This window comes from Perca flavescens, chromosome 10 (assembly GCF_004354835.1).
Source record: "Perca flavescens isolate YP-PL-M2 chromosome 10, PFLA_1.0, whole genome shotgun sequence".
NCBI classification, from domain to species: Eukaryota; Metazoa; Chordata; class Actinopteri; order Perciformes; family Percidae; genus Perca; species Perca flavescens.
This window is the reverse complement of record NC_041340.1, coordinates 14,968,285-14,989,474: the sequence shown is the minus strand read 5'-3', so window position 1 is coordinate 14,989,474 and position 21,190 is coordinate 14,968,285. Positions and strand designations below refer to the sequence as shown.

Here is a 21,190-nt window from a genome sequence, read left to right as displayed (position 1 = left end):
TTCATTTGCTGGTATTTGGTCATAAACCAAATATTTATTATAAAATAAGGATGCCGCTGATTTAAAAGTCAGGCAATCACAGTTGTAGAGAAATTTCACTCAAAACCACAAATGTCAACCTGCTTGTGGCGTGAGAGGCAAAGTCAGGGATCACTAAAGTCGGTAGGATTCATACTCTAGGGAATATGAATGTTTGTATGAAGTTTCATGGTAATCCATATGTTAAGATATTTCAGTCTGAACCAAAGAGGTAGCCATTGCCACCCACAGAAGTGTGGCTAAAAACAGTGCTTGGGTAAGTTGTTGTGTAAACTGGAAATATGCTAATTGTACTGTAAGATGATTAGATAATAAACTAGAGTCAGTGGTGCTGATGAATAGAGAGTAGTTAGCTCATTATATCTTGGGACTGCCCGGGTGGCACAAGCAGCACTGGGGTGCCAGCTTTCAAAGTCTATAGCACACAGCTGACAGGGACACATTTGATCTGCAGCCTGACAGTGAAGTTACTTGTCAAAAAATGTCTGTATACATTTGCTGCTCTTTTCTGAGCAGCACACTTTGCCCTCTAAGTGCCAACTCATCATGAAGTCAGAACACACACAAAGAGCATTGGAGTTGACACGGATAAGATCTCATGAAATAATTATGGTCCAATTCCCAGCCAAACTTAGACAGGGAACCCAACCGGGATATGGCATCCATCCAGGTAGTTTTTTATTTATCCACTCCAGCTTATTATGTAATGTACAACACAGCAAACAGATTCTCTGGAGTTTGAGCAAGGTTTTCCATATAATCATCAATTACATTGATGACTTTGATTAGTGGTTCTTAGATTGCAAATACCACAGGCACTAACCCCTGTAAAGATATTGTATTTAAACACTAAGCTGACTACATCACTGAGTTTCTGCCAGAGTTTCTCCACTAACACATAAAGGAGACATCCTATAATCAATGGACAAATACATGATTTTCACTTGTCATATTATGTGGTTAAAACCTGCACTTCTCATATCTTTTCAACTTGTAAATATTTAAAGTGCCACACATATGGCACCCACAGATGATGGAAGAAAGACTTAAAGCTTACTGTGTCTTTTTTGTGCTCCTGTGAGAATGGAGCCCCGGTAGAAAGCAAGTCTTTAATCAAGTGTCTAACTAGACTCATAAACCATACTGAAAGGCCACCCTTAGGCACCTTGCTGGGTAAACAATACCATCACTCTGTCATGATCCTGAATTAAGATATTACCACATGCATGTAATTAACATTTGTATTCTGTCCCAGAACAATATTTCATCTTGATTAAATAAATATTGAGCGACACCTCCATGAGAAATACTGTCTTTTTTTTCCTTCTTCTTTTTTAGCTGAGAGTAGAAACTGGATTAAATAGAAGGTCTTTACAAAAGCAGAAAACAGGACATTTGTGCAGCACAAAAATAGTCTCTCTCTCTCTCTCTCTCTCTCTCTCTCTCTCTCTCTCTCTCTCTCTCAGATGTGAGCATTATCCACAGTGGCACATCCAGCTTTTATGGGCCGGTCATCAGTGAGCAGGAAGTGAAGAGAGAGCTGGTACATGGTGACATGTCAAGATTGTTTTTTTTAGGATTGGCCTGTGGGAGACAGGTGAACTAGTGAGATTGTGATGTGTGTGACTACTGGCTTGGAAGCTTTAATGAATCAAGCTTAACAATGCAAGGAATGGTCTCATCATGCCTTTAACAGGAAATGAAAAAATTACCTTAATGGTGTTTTTGCTGAAATAATTATCAAAGAATAGTCATTCAAATAGGACAGGGGACATTGGATATGGTGAGTTTGTAAGCCTGAGATGATAGGATCAAAACTTTGAAGCTACAACGACTTCATGCCTGAAGCCAGCTAATGTATACCCTCTCTAATGAAAACATGGGAGCAAGGGAGTGAGAAGGGGCTGAGGGAGAAAGGCTTTGAAGATCACAGTGCTGCCATGCAGTGTGGTGTTTGGTACCCCATCAACTAGCCCAGAAAAACAAGCTTTCTTTTTCCAGGAATCTGCGCCACTTGCTTTTTTCTTCTCCCTCGTTACCTCTTTTATTCCCATTGGCCTCAAGTTGTCACAAACTACCTGACACCAGCGTAACACAGAAGAAAAAAAAATAGTGGAGTGACAAAGAGTGACAGAGAAAATTGTAGTGATGAGGGATGCAGGAGGAGTTTATGAGAAAGGGGAGAGGGAAGACAACGAGGAAATAGTCGATGAGAGATGGGGATCTGAGCGGGAAATAGCTTAGCTGTAATCAACGAGGGCAAATCCCACTGGAGGTTGCACAGTCTCTGGAAAAAATAAAAATTTCCAGGAGAACGACTCACTTAGACAAAGCCTTTCTTTAAAGATGGTAGAAATGGAGGGGGTAGTGAAAAAGAGAACAAGATATGAGAGAAGGAAAGTTAAGCCAGGAAAGACACGTACAACGTTTTATTGGAGAAATCACAGAGAGCCAAACATGAGCTATTTCTGAACTCGCCACAAACTGGTGACAGGAAGATTGCCAGTGTCTTCAGCTCTATGTCACACCCACCTCCACCCTGAGACACCACACCTGGACGTGTTTCAAAGTCAACTGACTGGCTGTGTTCAACTTTAGACTGTTGTTCTGAGATCCATCAGTCACATAAATAAAAAATATTGTCGTCATAGCGTGGCCAGTACCATCTCTCTCCTCTCCTTACTACTACATGCCCACTACGTGCCTGACTGGCTTTGTGATCATCGACCTGCCTCCTTAGCTGCTCTTTTGACTTGTCACAGCAGGAAAAGCACAATTGCACAACAAATAATATTAATGATGGCTCTGTTCCATTTAAGTGCCTAGCCAAGCTTTGTCAGTGTGACAGCATGCACACACCTGTGCTTTTCCTACTGTGATAAATCAGTGAAAAAGGTCTGTAGCCCCGTTATTACCTCCGCTAGCCCTTAAAGTAGGTAATAAGGAAACATTCCATGGAGCAATACTAGTCTCTAAACTGTCTATAGGCCATTTTGACATGTTATTGCAGGTGTATATCATGAAATCAATAATAATAATAATAATAATCCATTTTGGATAAAATTCCATTTAGCTGCTTCAGTTTCAGGGTCCTGGTGTTGTGCGTGCTGGCTCACTGTCACAGTTAAACACACTTAAATGAAAAAGAGTCATCATTAATGTTATTAGTAATACTTATTAAATCAAAAATGCCTGCTGTAAAAAAAAGGAAATGGCACAATGCTAGAATAACGACTTTTTAATTTTCATACACAATAAGCATTGAGACAACAATGTTGTTTCTATTGGCCAACGCTGCAATATGTATGTTTGTTAACGTATGGTTAAACAGTGGCTGAAACTCCTTCCCCTACACCTTTTAGACATCAGCATTGTGGAGGGTAAGTCTGACAATATTTGTAACTTTCCAAAATCGACAACACCCACCTCATCTCATGCATCAATTGGTGCTAAGGTGAGAAAGTATGCAGAATTTGAACTTCTCTCTCAAGCTCCTTTTTTGTTCTTTACACAACTATTTCTGCCACTTTTGCAATAAGTGCAATGCCTTTGAGGAGAGACTTTCTGACCCTTACTCCCCATTTGTAGCATTAATTGCGACTTACCCCTTTCTGTGACTGCAGGCTTCTCACCCCACCTCTAGTGTGGCTGCTCAGAACAGCTATAAACACTTTGGCCTTTAGATGTGGTGAGACTTTGCACGAATCAGTTTTGCTTCCAATATACTGTACCACAATTTTTCTCCCAGTTTACTGCGGTCTTTGTCTGTGTTGCGGTCTAGCCTGAATGCCTGTACTTTTGACTAACATCTATCTCTGATGTTGTGGTTTTCTGCCTTCACCCTCAAGATGCATTTACTTGTGCAGACCAACATTTGAGTGGAGCATTTGCTAAATGTGCCTCATCCCAGGAGTCTGCTTTTGGGTCCCACTTCATTAAATGCAACAACTGTACGATCCATCTGAGCAGCGAGACTATGTTTCAAAACCTACATGAAAAGTTCAGAGCCTAAAGGAAAGCAAACAGTTTCACTCGAACAGCAGTGCTTGAGAGACCATCCAGTAGCAGACTGCAAGCTAAATACATCTCTCTCCCTTGGTAGGTTTGTGTGTGTGTTGGCTGGCAATCTGGTTAAGACATTGGCCGTCACTGGGGTTTCTGGTCACGCTATTCTGCCTGGCATTATTACACCACCCATCACTCAGGCCCAATGTGTAGCCTACATTATTCATGCCCCCAGAGGAGTTCATCAGAAGCTGTGACCGCAGGTGCTGCGACAGCGCTCTCAATCACAGTCGCCCATGCCGTCTGCTCATCCGACCCCAGCGTGACATGGCAACCCATGGTCCAATTCAGTTCAGCTGTGGAATCGGGCCCCGAGCTGGGAGTAATTGACCAGCATCCATTCACAAGTTACTCCAAACATACAGTAAAGTAATCTGGAAACTACCTTCAACAAGGGGGCTTTGTGGTTTCAGATGAAAGCCTGCGGGTCTAAGACATCACACAAATAACGAACCGAGTCACACATATCAGCTCACGCCTGTCAACTTCAGCCGTCTATTGGGTAACAGATAGCCAGGGGATTTTATTAACTTGTTTGTTCAATTTCACAGGGCAACATAACTCCTTCTGCCATCACACATGTGAACGCAGAGCTTCTCAAAGCAGCGTAGCCCGTGAGCCAGGATGTGCATTTCCACTCTGCCGCTCAGTTGTGTCCTGTCATCCTTCACGGCAACAAGTAAATTCTTGTGGCACATCTTTCTGCTGACAAAGTAAAGAGTAGCATGTGAGGCTGGTTACCTAATATTGCTGCAATTGATAGATACATTTACATGTGACGTTTCACAGCTGTCCTGCTGCCCACGTCCACCGTTCAGACATTAGAGGGATTCAAGGTGAGCTGTCACTCGCCAAATGCAGTGTTATTTATGACTCTGCGCCTCTCTGATAATGTGGGTAAGGTTTGCCACCATCAGAGACATTTCTCCACAGTATGATACCACTCATTACCTCACAGAACTCTATGCATCTGTAATTACTTTTTTATGCTAATCACACCTGCATTTTAGAGGGCAAATAGTGAACTTTCAGTAAGATAACACCATGTTGTCTTTAACTTTTTGAATAAAGAGTTTTACTTTGTAGCAACCTGCCTGTAAGATGTTACACTGCAACTCAAATAATCCAGTCAGCCGTGGCTCTACATGTATGTTCATTATAAGAAATGTAACTTGGGTGCTACATAGTGCCAATAGTTCACGTTTAAAGAGATACGGTCAGTTTGGAAAGCAAATTAATTTGTGATGAGGAAAAAGCTGTGTTAGGTGATACTGAATATTGAGTTGTACAGCTTCCTGGACACGATATACTGTAAGTTGCTGATAATAGTTTTCCACCCCTGCCTTCACCTGTCAGTGGGAAACAGAGCAGCTCTTTTTTGTCTTCTGTCTGAGTCTCAGACTTAAGCACATACATGAATCCTAACAAAGCATATGTTGCATTACATAAAATGCTTGTTGCTTATGTTTGGGAAAGTGAAAGAGATTTAATAATATATTATTAGTAATTGTCACATCTAGTCCCTTTGTCAAGTTTCTTTGTTTAGTTGGTTTCATGTTTCTGTTGGTTTTCCCATTTCCTGTTTTATTTTGAAGTCTGTCTTTTCTCCCTAGTCTGGTCTAGTTTTACTTCCTGTCTTTTGGTTTTCCCGCCCTTGTCTGATGTGTTTCACCCTAGTGTCACCTGTCCCTCGTTTCCTCATTACCCTGTGTATTTAGTCTCTTTGTTTCCTTTGTGTCCTGTGGGATCATTTCGTTCTGTCTGTGTGCATCATGTGTTGCTGGTCAGTGGAGTCATGTTTTTTGTGTTTTTGGAGTGATGTACTATGAGTGCCTGCTCATTACTGGCTTCCTCGCTTCATGGCTTGCGTGCTTTTGGAACTACTTGTTGTAAGTTTGTTATTAAACTCAGTTTTCTGAACTGAACTGCATTTAAGTCCAAGCCTCGCTACTTACCCCCGTGACAGTAATTCAACAGAACCTGTTTTTTTATTTTTGCATATTGTCGTAATCCCCTTTCTTTCGGTTTGTTTATGTGCTGAATGTGGGATTATATGACCCGTTCTGCCACACAAGGATAGTAAACAGAGATAGGAAAAATAAAAAAAAAATGGGTAAAGAAAATAAAGGGAAAAAAAACACATGCATGCCTTGGGAATGCACAACATGACAAATATGTCCATTAGCCTTGTTGTTAAATTCCCAAAAAAAAAAAACTGTTCTCATTACCTCATACAGATGCCCTTCTCCAGCAAAAGCCAGAGTAATGAATGTGCTGACTTCTGCATTGCACTCTTAGAGTCTGCTTGCACCACCATAAGTAGGGATTAACTTCTCCCTAATGAAGGGCAACTCAGTGCTGGTAGTGGGACCAATGGATACCAATGAAAAGACCCTCTGTCTCTCACCCTCACATTTACTGAGCTCCAGGATAAGCACTAAAAAGGTGTGAAAATGCCTACAGAATGCTAAGTAGGCTGGTTTACAGCACAGTGTGTACAACAACGCATACAATACACAAGCTTATAACCTGATATCTACAGAAGTTCAAACAACTGTATGTGCCTTTTTATATGTGCACATAAAAACACAAACACACGCATACACAAAAGATCAATGACCTCCCTGTTCCACAACTCCACTAATGGCTCATAACACATCAGAGTGGCACCATCACATACACACACTGCCCAGCTACTCATTCAACTCCACTCTATTTCACACAGCATACATGATAATGGTCTCGCCTGCATGAAAAGCAGGGCACAATGTGTAATGCTCATTCCCGACATGATACAGTAAGAGAGTATCATTCATTCTTGTCACTGTGGCTATAACAATGATTCTGGTTTTGCCACATCAGCTAACTTTAAACTGAGCCAGTAGTAGAAATCTGTCTCTTAAAGCTTTAGTGCGTAACTTTCTTTTATAATAATGAATGTCCGTTTCATTCAAGTCATTGTCAAATGAGTTGATACAAAGCGAAGTAAGACTAGCGGCTTTACTGTTTTTAGTCGGTTAAGGTGTTAGTTTTAAAGTGGCAATCAAAGATTTTCATTTAAATACATTTTTGTTAAGTTATCTATTGCCAAATTAGGTAATGCAATTACTGCTAATGCAAACCCAACATTTCCTACTGTTGCAGCTTCACATTAAAAGCATTTAACTGGCGAAACAGGAGTTATGACGTAGAGACCGGAAATGCAATTTGTTTGTTAGTAAGCTTGACATGACAGCTATCGTTCATCACAAATGCATCTTCCAAACAAGACAGCGGTTATTTTCTGCATTTTTTTGACAGCAGATCACTTTGAGATATTGCAGGGAGTATCAGCCACATTGAGCAGGCGACTGGCTGCACACCTCAAACTTCTCAGTGAGGTAACTAATTACTTTCACTTTGGCCGTTCGTAGCCTAATGCCATGTGCAGCATAAAATCAGATCATAGTTACTTACAGAACGATGAAAAGAGCCAATTATTGCCTGACTTCTTTATTAAATTGACAATAGTTTGGTTTGCTGCCCTATGTATTCTGTGACGTATAGTTTTTAGACCCTTCCCAATCTAGCGGTCGGGTCTTTCCAAAGAGGAACAAGATATATCTGAGTCGACGTAAAATGATAAATGGATTTGGAAAGAAGACAACAAAGTTCTGCAACACAAATCTGTTTTCAGTATTTCTCTATTCTTTGCTTTCTTGTGACATATTGGATAATTCAACAATTCGTTATTAAACAACAAAAACAAAAAAACAAAACTTCACTTGAGAGCATTTTCTGATCTCACAAATAAATCCATACTATGTGACAACACTATGGTTAAGAGTTGGTTAGGTTCGGGCACAAGGAAAGTTAATGGAAAAATCATGGTTTCGCTTAGAATAACTCCTTTTGTTAAGGTTAGGATATTAATCTTAATTAATGTGGTGAAGGTTTTGGAATGGCCGTAGTCCTGGTTGAAAACAATTAACAAAAAAAACAAACGGTAGTCTCTCGTTTTAAAATCCAAGGTTGTGTTGAACCATCCATCCCGACCTCATCCCTGCACAGACTTGGTCACTCTGAATTGCTCTTTTGCTCACATCTTAAAGGAACACGCCGACTTATTGGGAATTTAGCTTATTCACATTAACCCCCAGAGTAAGACAAGTCGATACATACCCTTTTCATCTCCGTGCGTGCTGTAACGCTGTCTGACGGTTCCAGCATTAGCTTAGCCTAGCATAGATCCTGCAGGTAACTGGTTCCAACTAGCCTACTGCTCCAAATTGTGACAAAAGTGACAAAATAACGCCAACATGTTCCCATTTTCATGTTGTGATTTGTAGAGTCACAGCGTGTACAAAAAACAACGTAACATGAGACACAGCCGTCTTCTAACAGTAAACAAACCGGGAACTATATTCTCAGACAGGCTTGCTGCGAGCATATCACTCCGCCCAAGTACTATATTCTTCCGCCTGAGAATATAGTTCCCGGTTTGTTTACAGTTAGAAGACGGCTGTGTGTCATGTTACGTTGTTTTTTGTACACGCTGTGACTCTATAAATCACAACATGTAAATAGGAACATGTTGGCGTTATTTTGTCACTTATTCGGAGCAGTAGGATTACTGGAACCAGTCACCTGAATGTTCTGTGCTGGCCTGATGCCGCTGGAGCCGTCAGACAGCGTTACAGCACACACGGAGATGAGAAGGGTATGTATCGACTTGTCTTACACTGGGGGTTACGGTGAATAAGCTAAATTCCCTATAAGTTGGCGTGTTCCTTTAATTACTACAGCTGCTAGAGGGCTTGTAGCTTGAATGTAAATATGTCATTTTGAGGGACTTGTTGAAATGACTAATGAAGCTCAGTGTAAGTTCTTACAGGAAGACTTCATATTCCTTTTTTCATCACTCCTAATGATCATCTGTTTCATGGCATGTCACTTGTCAGTAAATCAGATTGAGCTGTGTTGTTAGTTAAACCAATCAGAGTCGGCCATTTGTCACAAGCCTATCACAGCATGACATCCTGTTTTAAGTCTGCTCTCTCCCCTGCGGTTGTCAGTTGTCGTTTCAGGAATAGAGTGCGTCCCGCCTCCTCCCCTTCTACCACCGGTGGTCTCGCCCACGGCCTCGGGTATCGTCAGCGCCTGGCTGTCGATGGTTCCTGTGCACCTTCATCACCACCACCAGTGTCTGGACTCCATCGGGGGCTATGTTTGGGTTTCACTAACCCTTTATGACATTTGGTTTCGATGGAGTCCAATCTCCAGAGACTCGTTACATTTCATGTTTGTCTGTACAATAAATATGTTCATATTCGCAAGGAAGTCTCTCCTGATTGAAATGTGGTCGTTTTACTTGGGAGCCCAGAAATGTTTCTTCGGTGGAAGTGCTAAAAACTCAGACATCTGAAACATAACAAGGGGCTCAAAGAAGTTTTTTATAAATGTTTTGAATTTTATCAGCTTATGGTATGTTTTTTACAATGTAAAATGTCAATCTGCCAAGTAACTATAGCCGTAGATAAATGTAGTGGAGTAAAAGCAAACATTTTCCTCTAATATGTAGGGGACAAGATGTATAAAGTAGCATTAAAAAAGGTACAAGTACCTAAAATGTGTACTCAAATAAATGTACTAAGGTAGTTTGCTTTAAAGCAGCCCTTTTAGAAGAGTGATCCAACAACGGATTTCTTTTTTTCAGTGCAGCTGTTTCCACACAATAATGGTACTTATGCATAAATGATAATCACATTTCCTCACTGTGGCCCTTGGTGACATCCCTGTGACATCCATTGTGCTTATGTATAAATTATGTCCACATCTATTTAAGCGTTACTCACTATCCCACATTATGGCCCCATGTTCTGTACTTTTACATAAAACTGTCTTTCACTGTACGCCGCATTACACAAATTTGTATACTGCCCATTCAAACTGACATTCATTTAACATAAATGTGTGCATAATGGCTTATGTATAATAATAGAAACTGGTGTGTGTGTTTTTTTCCATATCAAATCATAGCTATTATTTCAAGCAAGGTTGAAGTGATAATATTGTAATTCAGGAGTTAATTAGTTATATATATATATATATATATATATATATATATATATATATATATATATATATATATATATATATATATATATATATAAAAATAAAACAGTGGCTTCTAGAAAACCAGAGATGCACTCACTTTTAATGGTCACACATTTCATTACACATACACTTTCACTGTTAAATTGAATGCAGTATAGAGGTGGATGAATAATGTCTTTGTCATGAATTTCTTTTTTGTTTTGTCAATGTATATGTCACCATTAAGTGTACCTTTTAATTTATAGTGAATGAGCTCAGCTGTATGACTGCTGGCTGTCTCTATGTTAGTCCTACGTCACCTGCCTAGGGACTGCAGATGAAAAGTAGTTATTTTTACTAATTCTGGCATATTTACATGGTGCTTTTATACAACAATGTTCATAAATATGCATGGTCCCTATCAAATAAACCAATACAATAAAAATAATTGACAAAGCAACATGTTATATCCTGGGACATACATCATACATGAGCCACATGAATTTTTCATTTCTTCCATTTCTTTGCTTCACTGATGTAGCCTAAATACTGAATATCAGTTTATGGTCATCTGTCTGCTGAGGTGAAAGTGTGTACTCTGAGCTAAATGGCTTCAATATGGCATAAAACAAGCCTTTCATCTAACTCATGCTTTCCTAATCACACTGCCCTGTAATAACAATATCAGAAATCAAATTAATGGTGAGAACAGGTCTTGCTGCAGGCTGGCGGGGTAAGTGGGGGGGAAATATCCTCAGACTGAGATAAAATGTAATTTGGATGGAGGACAGAGGAGAGGGGAAATGTTCTGAGGGAACTGGAGCAAGCATCTGTCTGAAACGAAGGAAATGTCAGGTCCTGTTAATCTTATCTGAATGGTTGCCTGCTGACGTGGATTTAATTTTACACAAGTGCACGCCTGCTAACTTGCGTAAGTGCACGCCAGACTGACTGTTCACACATGCATGTACATATACATGTATATGCAGTGTGGACTTTGGTGGCCTTGAGGTGCCAAACGCAACATTTGACAAAAAACAATAACAAAATAGAAAATACAGCATTTATGAAAAAATATTTTAAAAAAAACACAACAAAACTGAAAACACAACATTTTTAAAAGAACAACAAAATTTAGAAAAAACAACAACAATTTACAAAAAAGTAAAAGGTATGACTAACAATTCTTCATGATTGGACAGAATCAAAGTCAATTCAGAGTTCATTACCTTTTCTGAATGTTGTTGGGTTTCCTGTTTTGTTGCTGAGGTTTCTAAAAAGTAGGTTGCGTTTGATTAAATGTTCTGTTTTCTAAACTGTTGTTGTGTTGTCTGATTTGTTTATGGTTTTCTAAAATGTTGTTTTCTATTTTGTTATTGTGTTTTGTCCAATGTTGGTGGTTTTTCATACCTCAAAGCCACCGTAGCAAACACATTTGCAAAGCACCATCCTCACACACCATGACCCACAGCTCACCACTCAAACCGTGTACACATAAATTCTTATTTCCTCAAATAGGAACATTGAGATGCAGCAAACATAAACAACACACCCTTACCTCCCACATATTCCCACACCAGCGTAAAGACGAACAACCACCCATTTACAACTCAATAAAACACACAACACACACACACACACACACACACACCCCAAGAACGAATAGTAAGGGTGATTCTGTCGAGAGGCTACATCTCTGTTCCTTCACCCACCCCCATTCCCAGAGCATTACCCATCATTCTCAGAGGCGACAGGCAGAGAGAGTGAGGAAGAGAAACATGCTATGTGAAATGGGAAATAAAGAAGTGAAGAGGAGGAGTGGGAGATGTGACAGCAAAAAGGGAGACTAGTGAGAAAAGGGAGAGGGAGTGCCACATTTGCTCATCCTCGGGCCTCTGGAGCACAACACACATGCATGGCAGCCTCCAGCTCATCACAGGACAACAAGGGAGGAAGGAGAACAAGAAAATGAAAAAGGGAGGCAGCAGATTCAAATGAAAGATGAGATAAGAAGATCAAACTGTGACAAGGGAGTAGAGGCGCAGAATTACAGAGTGAAGGAGAGTAGAAAGAGGGAGAAGACGTGATGGGGAACATGATGCTCTCAGTAGCCACTGTAGTGGGTCTTTGACAAACTCAGGGATATTCAGGGTGGGAAAGCAGGCTAAGCTGCCTTGAACATAGATTAGCAGAGAGCCACACAAACAGTGAGTGATGTTAACACTGAGCTCTGCAATGCAGAGTTGCTTCTATGGTTCATCCATGGTCACATGCAGGTTTTTTTAAAACCTAAAGCACTAATGTGATGTTGATATATTTAGCCAGTTTCAGATGTACAGAGTTATCATATGCTTTATGCTTTATTAAAACACGGATTACGATGTAAAGCAGAAAATGCAGCAAAGGATATATGGTAATAAGTGGGAATCAGCATAGACGAAGGAATTATGGGCCGGGAGCTTTGGAGGGGAGAAACCGGAAACATGTTGATGATTGCAGTTCAGGCTATTTTGTAGTTGATTAGCATAGGGGTACCGTGGTGAGCGTGCTGCCACATTTGCTCATTGCTCTACACACTTGGCTGGGAATGTTCTGTGACACAGGAGTGCAGCAACATGAGGGGAGGTTAATTTCAGCATTCGAGCAGATTAATACATTTGGGCACAAGCCTATGTACAGTTGCTACACTGGTTTGTATCATAAAAAGGCATGGACTACACTTGCAGTTCTGGCTATAATGCAGCAGCCTACAGATAAGGGAAGAGGAAAAAGCAGAAAAGGAAAATCTCTCTCACTGACAAAGTATAGAAAACCCTTCTCAAATGTCTCTGAGCAAGATAACATTTTAACAGGCTGAAACTCCAAAACCAGATTTCTTATGTTCAGCAGTTGAGGCGAGGCAATGTTCCCTCGTGTCACACCAGTTGGATGACTTGAGTGAGCACTGTGCAGCGCTAATTTCCCTGCCAGCCCAGGGCATGGAGCTGGGTCTACATCCTCAACATCGTTGCAACCTTGTGTATCTACACACAAGCTTTTTTCTGTTCAACAGCTACCTTTTATGACCTTCGCTAGGCTCCCTTGTTGTTCCCTCGCTTCCCTCTGTGCTGCTCTGATGTGAAAACAGGACTGAAGCTCAGTAATTTGGAGTCAGAGATAAGGGCAGGCAAAGGATATTACTTGTGGGTAGACAGTGATTGAATCGGCTCCAGAGGGTCAAACACACGTAATGACAACTCCGCGGAAATCCAGGACCCATTTATTTAACTCTGAGAAGCCTCAAATGACAATGGTAGTGTGTACGCAATGATGAAATGCACCGTAGCAGAGCTGGAGGGAAGAGCAGGGAGAAAAACAAAAGGATGCCGGAGCTTGCATCTCTCTCTATGATCATGTGAGCCTAATTTATGTGTAGGAAGGAGACTGAATACACCTACAGTGATATTATGTCAGTCAGTTCATTTAAGGGCATTATGGGCATAGAACGCATGCAGAGACAAAACAAAGTCTAGTGTCTCATTTACCATCCAAAATTTGTTTTCCTTCCAGATGTGGCTAAGCAGACAGGACATTGGGGTCAGTGGGACAGCTCAGTGTCCACTGGACCACAAACTAATTGTCTAAGCACACACAAGCTTACCTTTGACACAGATTTTCCAAAAACCAAATTTATGAATGGTTATGAATGGAAAACAAATTTAAAGCAGCAATAATTAACTTTTTTTGGCCAGCAGAACAAGCTGTAAACTAAAAAAGGTTAATATGGCGATCGTGGTACCAAACAGTTGCATTACACATCAAGTACACATGGAATATCATTAGCATTCATTTGGAGTCATGTTTTAGGTCTTCCGGCTAATGTAAAGCAATATCGACTCTCCTTTTAGTTCTATTTTGGTCTCAACCAACTCCTGAGCAAGAAATCTGACTCTTTAGCAGCTAAATGCTTCACTATGTTCACCAGTTAGTCTGTAACCTTGTCTGTCTGCTGAGCAGGTAGTGTACAGTGGGTTTATCATTGGAACCAAAAGTTATAGGCCGTAAATAAAACTGAGCTGAAGGACACTAAAAACACAAAAAAAGAGCTGAAGGAAACTGCAGAGTTGGGTGATAATTCTCTATGAGTTCATAATTATGACTAGGAGCTTATCATAGTGCAGCTTTAAGAACTCCTGTCCATAACGTAATCCCTGGCAGTTTGCTGGCCGTAGTTAGTTCTCAGAAAAACTGTTGGCCAGCAAACTGCTCGGGATTACGTTACCTAGTATTACACGTGCATCTACAGAGATAGAACAATAAAGAAGGCAAACAACACTTTGGGTAACAAGAGGGACCCCTTGCCATCTCATTTGAACTGTAAGCCATTTAGTTTTTAAACAGGTAATGCACAAGCACCTTGTCCCCCATGACCACTCCTTCCTGGTCACAAACGATGTCCAGCTGGTCTGGCCTGTCCAAACTATTTTTCTTTTCCTTACGCCTAATTTGTTGCAAAGTGCGAAGTATGGGTATGTGTAGGAGTATGTCTAGTGGTGACTTTTGTAATGTTGTGATGAAATGCCTTGTGATTGTGCTGCAAACCAATTTCCCCACAGGGACAAATCTCTCTCTCTCTCTCTACATATTGCATGTCTGTCAGCTCATCAGTATGTGTAACTGACTTGTTCAACTGCAATGTTATGCTTTGCAGACAAGACATTTCATCCACAACGCCGATTTATCCTCTGCTTTTCTTCGCCTCACTGAGACCATGCTTTGAAATGCAGTTGCGGAGTTTCACACAGTTCAGTAGATGACACCTGGAGTCAGAATCAATGGGCTTAAAAAAACAAAAACAAAAAATACAAAGACACAACCGCTCTGATCAAACCCCTGGGGAATCCTCCTGAGCCCTCTGGCACCTTTTTGTGTGTGTGTGTGTGTGTGTGTGTATTGCATGCTTGGGTGGAAAATTCCTCTTTTACATGAAAATGCACACATGGATGACCCCAGAAATAACAAATAAGCATGAAAAACTATCCCAAAAACAAGACCACATAATCTCAGAAGTCTGTGCCTCTAATCAATGAAAACAATTCAAAGGCAGGAGTAGTCTGCTTGCATGCTTGATAGTTACCCAGCGGTGAAGACGTGATTGACGTGGCTGCAGGATCGGAGCCTCCCTGGAATCAAGCCAACGCTTATGTGGCTGCCCTGCGATAGCAGAGGGGGAGGAAGGGTGGGGTAGGCCTGGATGTGGAGTAACAGCAGCAGAGACCTCCTCACACAGGGTGGAACCTACAATACAAAGAACAGGGTCAGAAACTCCTCCCCAGTGGACTGAAGAAAATTTGATAAGAGGCTGAAAAAGGCACACCATTTAACAGCTGTCTTTTAGAGTTAAATCCTTTATTGTCGCTGGGATAAATGCCAAAGTCCCTTCTCAGCCCTCTCTTTTCCCAAGCCCAATGACATTCAGACCTAGGAGCAAAGCAGTAACAGCAAGGGTTTTAAAACTTGTGACATTGAGCATAAAGTAAAGGTTTCGGCCAACCTTTGAGCAAGATAGCCAGAGCAGGGTGGCTGGGCTCTAACTCAGCAAACCTTTGTGACTTTGGCCCCGTTGTTTATTAGGAGCAGGCAGCACACTCAGGACTGGAATATAAGACTGCTGAGAAGCTGGGTGCTGGCCGCTGGGAGGAAACGGGGACTCAGGCGACATGGGAGGAATGCCAATGAGTGTCCCCTTTCCTACCTGAGATTTAATTTGCTACTCTGGCACAACGCTGCCCTGCAAAGCTACTCTATCATGGCCTCAGGTTTGATGGCAATGTTAACAGTCCTTTTTCTGATTCCAAGCCTCATCCTGACCATTAACCAACTAATAGCTGCATTAATCCGCTTTGATATGGCCTGACCAGGCAGGCTCAGTGAAGACAGACGTTCTTGGAAACGAGGGCTCTTAGAAATAAGAGGAAGATATTCAGAGAAAGTTTGTCAGCAAACAGGTTGCCTTAAAGGTGTGTCACATTTCCAATAAATCTAGTGGGGGAACAGTGCAGAGGTTGGCAGGAAAAAAAGAGAGCACTTCCTAACAGTTCAAAACAGATATAAAAGTTTAATGCCAAGCTTGCAGCAAGCAGCCAGCAGAAAGGCAATGAGCTGAACTATTTTCTGAGTAGTAAGTGGCATTCATAATTCAAATTATAGTTTTATATGAGGAAATAGAAGATTTTTTCACCTATTGTCTTCCTCCTTCGGTCTGTAACACTTCTACTAAATGAATGGCAAATCTGTAGACACTGTGGGCTTATTACATTTGTGTGAATGACAGAATATTTCAATGGTTTAATGCACTCAATATGCAAAAACTTTTGTGAGACATCCCGCAAGGGTGTCAAAATGAAACTGGCAACCGCAAGAGACAAAGTGAGAGACAGTTTTCATTTTAAAAATCATAATCCAGCACAACAACCATTCCGGATTTTCCTTATCAGCCAATTAAAGCTCCCTGTTCACATCAAATAATGAAATGTAATAATATGAGGATATCAATGTGATCAAATTTGCCATAGATATTCATTCAGTCACAGCCGGACCACCCAGAGGGAGGAAACAGCAGGGACCAAAACACATAATGTGGAGCAAAATGTTGAATACAGACATTATACATGCACAAATAAAGCAAGAGGAGCTGTTATAGCAACTTGCCTCTAATTTGAAACTGTGAAACTGTGAAGACAGTAAAGAAAGATGTTAATTAAATGTGAAAATATCAATAAACAGTTACATTTTCCTACTTACAGTAGCCTGCAGAAAGCATGCACAGAAGGTACACACAGATGTCGGTCAATGCACTTAACAAAATAACGTCACTTTACATAAACATGTAACTTGCATTGAAACAAACAAATGAGAGCGTTAAGCCATAACCACAGTAATGGCAATAACAGCTCCCCCAAAGAATAAATGTACACGCTACTGAATTTGACAATAAAATCACTGTGCTTACTGCTGCACTGGAGACTGAAAACAATATGAATAGTGCAAAAGGAAGATCTTTATGTGAGTGAAAGTATCAAATTTGCAGCCTCTTCCCTCTGTGTACTTTCTATGTGAGAAATCAAAGTAGTCTATATCAATTGTCTTTCCAGGTTATGCTGATTACAAAATAAGGGAGTCCCAAGGCAATGGGACTCAGTGGATAAATTTAATCCTGAATATGTTTATGATTTTATTGATGTTCTTAATTTATATCCCTTTTTTTGTTATATATACACATACATACTGTCTCAGTAGTGACAAACTGAAATTGGCTTTAAACTGAAAAGATAAATGCAAATAGACTCCTACTAGCTTTTCATTTCTTTTGTCTCTCTTATCCCTATGGTACTCTTTGGTATAAAGTCATTCTCAGATCACCCTTTTGATCTAAAGTTGTTAACGACTGAGTCAGCCTAATATAGAGAGACAAAGTCTGTGAGCCTTTATTCTACTAGTTTTGTACAGACAATGTATTTTTCCATAGAGGCCTTCCTTAATTGTCTTTTCTAAAAACCTTAATCATGAAAATTGTTTTAAGTTAAACAGATGTATTATGTAGTTCTGTACTGGACACTAAAACTGAAACAACTTGTCATTTTAAATCAATTATTTAGGATAATTTCATTCAGTCTGAGGTTTAGTTGGCTTGTCTAAGACTAATGAATGTTAAATGCTAATAAAATGTTGTTTAAAATGGTGAGATGCTCTAATGTTCCTGTCCAGTACAGGAGTATATGTTATGTAGCTCAGAATGTGGAAATAATTTATTACATAAAGCTTTCTTCCCCATGCCTGTCAGCTTTGCTAGATCCTTCAACAGATTACCGACATCAATCCAGAGATTGACCATTAACCATTTTTTTTCATTCATAAAATGTGTGCAATACAAACCTTATTAAGGAGGTTTCTGGGGGATATACTGTCCCTTAAATTGAGCCGATAAAAAACATCCGAACATCTGAACTTTTACGGGTTTCCATTTTTTTGTCAAGAAGTTATCTTAAAAGCTTCCTAGCAGATCAGCGACATCAGTCTAGGCCACTGGTTGCCAGGCTCCATAAAAAAAAGAAGATGCACCTCAGTGCCTGAAATGGGCCTTAACTCACCAGTAGTACCAGCACTTCTGATTTTGTCCACGTGAGTACCATTACTTCTTACAGCAACCATCGGATGCGACCTACCAGCCGTCTCAGACATTTACACAAGCCGATGCAGGCCGACCTGCATCATGAGAAACTCTACCCACCCTGCACACAGACTGTTTTCCCACCTGCCCTCAGGTAGGAGGCTGCGTAGCATCCAGGCAAGGACCACCAGGCTGAAGAACAGCTTCTACCCGAATGCGGTCAGACTAATTAACTCCTCCACACTGCCATGCCTTTGAGTCTTCTCAAGAAATAGCACTGCACTTTATTTACTTACTGCTATTCTGATACTGTCTTTGTAAATTATTTTATTTGTAATTGTTTTAAGTAGGATAGGGCTTATGAAGGAATGTTTAATTATTTATTAATCACTATAGTAGTTGGTCAGCACCGAGACCTGAGTTCTTATTTTGTTCTCCTCATCAGTGTTGTGAGAATGACAAATAACGTATCTATCTATCTATCTATCTATCTATCTATCTATCTATCTATCTATCCATCCACCACCTTCAGTGAGTAGGTACGCACCCCTAAACACCTGCAAAACTGCGTCTCTCACATAGCAGCTTAACGCTGAGAAAAAATGTCTGTGTAAAATGGTATTTAGAAATGAATAACTGTACCTTTAGAAAAAAATAACATATAACCTTAGAAAGGGATACAACACCTTTATTAAAATTTGGCAGCCCTATCTAGATTGTGTGGATAATGTGATGTTGGAATGTGACGGACCTCGAAAACCAGGCTGTGTATTGTAAATAATTGTGTAAGTAGTTAAACAATGCAAACACACACAAAATGTGTTTTAAGTTTAGAAACATTTTGAATCCCCCCTTCCTTTTTTCTCTCGAGGCAACGACAACACTAGCCTAGTGAGACCGTCCTGATCTCGCGAGCTCCAGTTTTCTACTCGCAGATCAGTCTGGCATCTTGAGAAAGAGAAAATTTGGAGTTGTTTGCCAAATGACCGACCAATGAGCGTTGGTTTTGAGGCGGGTTTAGGTGTGACGCAACGAGAAGCGACTGTTAGTCTAAACATGACAACTTCCACGGATGAGATGAGCGTAGCTATCGCGCAAGTTTTATCCGAATTAGAAAGTATTCCTTCATTGAAAGAAGAGCAAAAAACGGCACTGGAGGCTTTTCTCGGAGGAAAAGATGTTTTTGCTCTTCTCCCGACTGGTTTTGGCAAGAGTTTGATCTGCTTGGTTGATTTGGCCCGTCTATCGCCAACATAGGTGGTGATAGACAGATGGTTTATCCAATCAGCTAACCAGTATTTTCGCCCCTTCCCAAAAGTTCTCCAACGGAAAGTTCCCAGATGGATATGCCGAGCAAATGTGAAGCAATCCATCTGGCGGAGTCAGGTTACAACAACACAGCTGACAGGTAGGCTCTCCCTGTTAATGCACGTGCTAGAAAGAGGTTTGCTAATGTTTTAAAGACCACGCCGAAATATTCACTCTGACATTCTGGTACCGCTTCGGATGTCATCAAGCGGGATCTCTGGTCGTAATGAGTCCAATCAGCATTCATAAGCAGAATGCTAGCATGTTATGGGCAACAACGACTCAACCTGTAAGAAATCAAAAGGACATAAATACTAGTTCATTCAACTTTCGACCTATAATCCATGTTGAACTTGCAAAAACTACAATCAAATCTGAGTTTTCTCAACGACAATCAGGCGAAAGAGACATTTAGCCGTCTAGCTCCATAGAGTCCCATTCATTTTGCACTCTCCTGCAATCACCCCCAGTGGAACTCTGGTGGAAATGCAACCAAATTACAATGGGGCTAAATAGAGAGTGAAATGGCTCTCCGTAGGCCGGATCTGACGGTACACAGGAGTCCGGTGGGACTCGTGGGAGAGAATGGCTGCATCAGTAAGTAGACTGGGAGGCTGTTTTATTCCCTTTAAACATCAGATAAAGTGATTCTTTTCTCTTATCAGTCCCTCCAGAAAAACGTGATTATGCGATCGCATAATTCAATGCATAATCAGTCAAAATCCGCATATTTATGCGTGGGCCGCATTTTTTCAAATACGCCGCACTTTCGCCGCATAAATTGCAGATTTCCGCGCAAAATATGCGGGGCTTGCATGATTTCATAATCACCCGCATTTTCGTTGCAAAAAGTCCCATATATCTTAGCAGAAAGTTGAAAAAGCAGCCATTTTCCCCTGTTGCCATGGGAACGTTATGAAGTGATGCAATTACGCGACGTGAACGTCATCGAAAAGCAGGGTGTTGGGGGAATCACTTTTCTCTTTTTCATCAAACTGCGGTTTTTGCAAGTTCCCGCAATTTCAGCTCATAAAATTGCATAAATATCCCGCATATTCCATCACATTTTTTAAGAAAACGTGCCGCATAATCAAGGATTTTTGCCCGCAACAAATCACAAAAAAACTCTGCATTTTTCTGGAAGGACTGTCTAATACAGATGATGCTGAGTCATTAATAAATTAGTCATGATAAAAAAAATTATTATTTTTTCACGAGTCCATTATGTTAGACGGTATAAAGTTACGTAGCTTGTTTGGTAGCTTGTTAGATAGTTAGTTAGCTAATGTTAGATTGCTAATTCCACCCAACATGTTTTCACTAGTCACAGAATACGAGCCTAACAAAGTTGTCACTCATCTGGCGAGAGCACTGTGCTTTTCTACGCTGTGACAAGAGTGTGTGAATGAAACATCAAGTTGTTAAACTTTACTAATTTTGTGGCCGGCTGGCTGGCTAGTTAGTTAGCTTGCTTGCTAGGAAGCTCAGTTCTCAGTTCAGTATCATCTGTATTAGAGAAAATAGTCACTTCTTCCAATGTTTAAAGTGGATAAA

At 40.6% G+C, this 21,190-nt stretch overlaps 1 protein-coding gene across 4 annotated transcripts in view; it reads right to left on the bottom strand.

Annotated features, from left to right (window-relative positions):
* Positions 1 to 21,190, bottom strand: part of drp2 (dystrophin related protein 2) — a 176,297-nt gene that overhangs the window by 105,528 nt on the left and 49,579 nt on the right. For 3 of the 4 annotated variants that reach the window (XM_028589824.1, XM_028589826.1, XM_028589827.1), the window contains exons 2-3: positions 15,536 to 15,639; positions 15,296 to 15,456 (exon numbers count right to left, since the gene is read on the bottom strand). The gene's annotated coding sequence lies outside the window, so the exon portion shown is untranslated. The remainder of the gene's footprint in view (positions 1 to 15,295; positions 15,457 to 15,535; positions 15,640 to 21,190) is intronic. The other variant, XM_028589825.1, reaches the window with a different exon arrangement.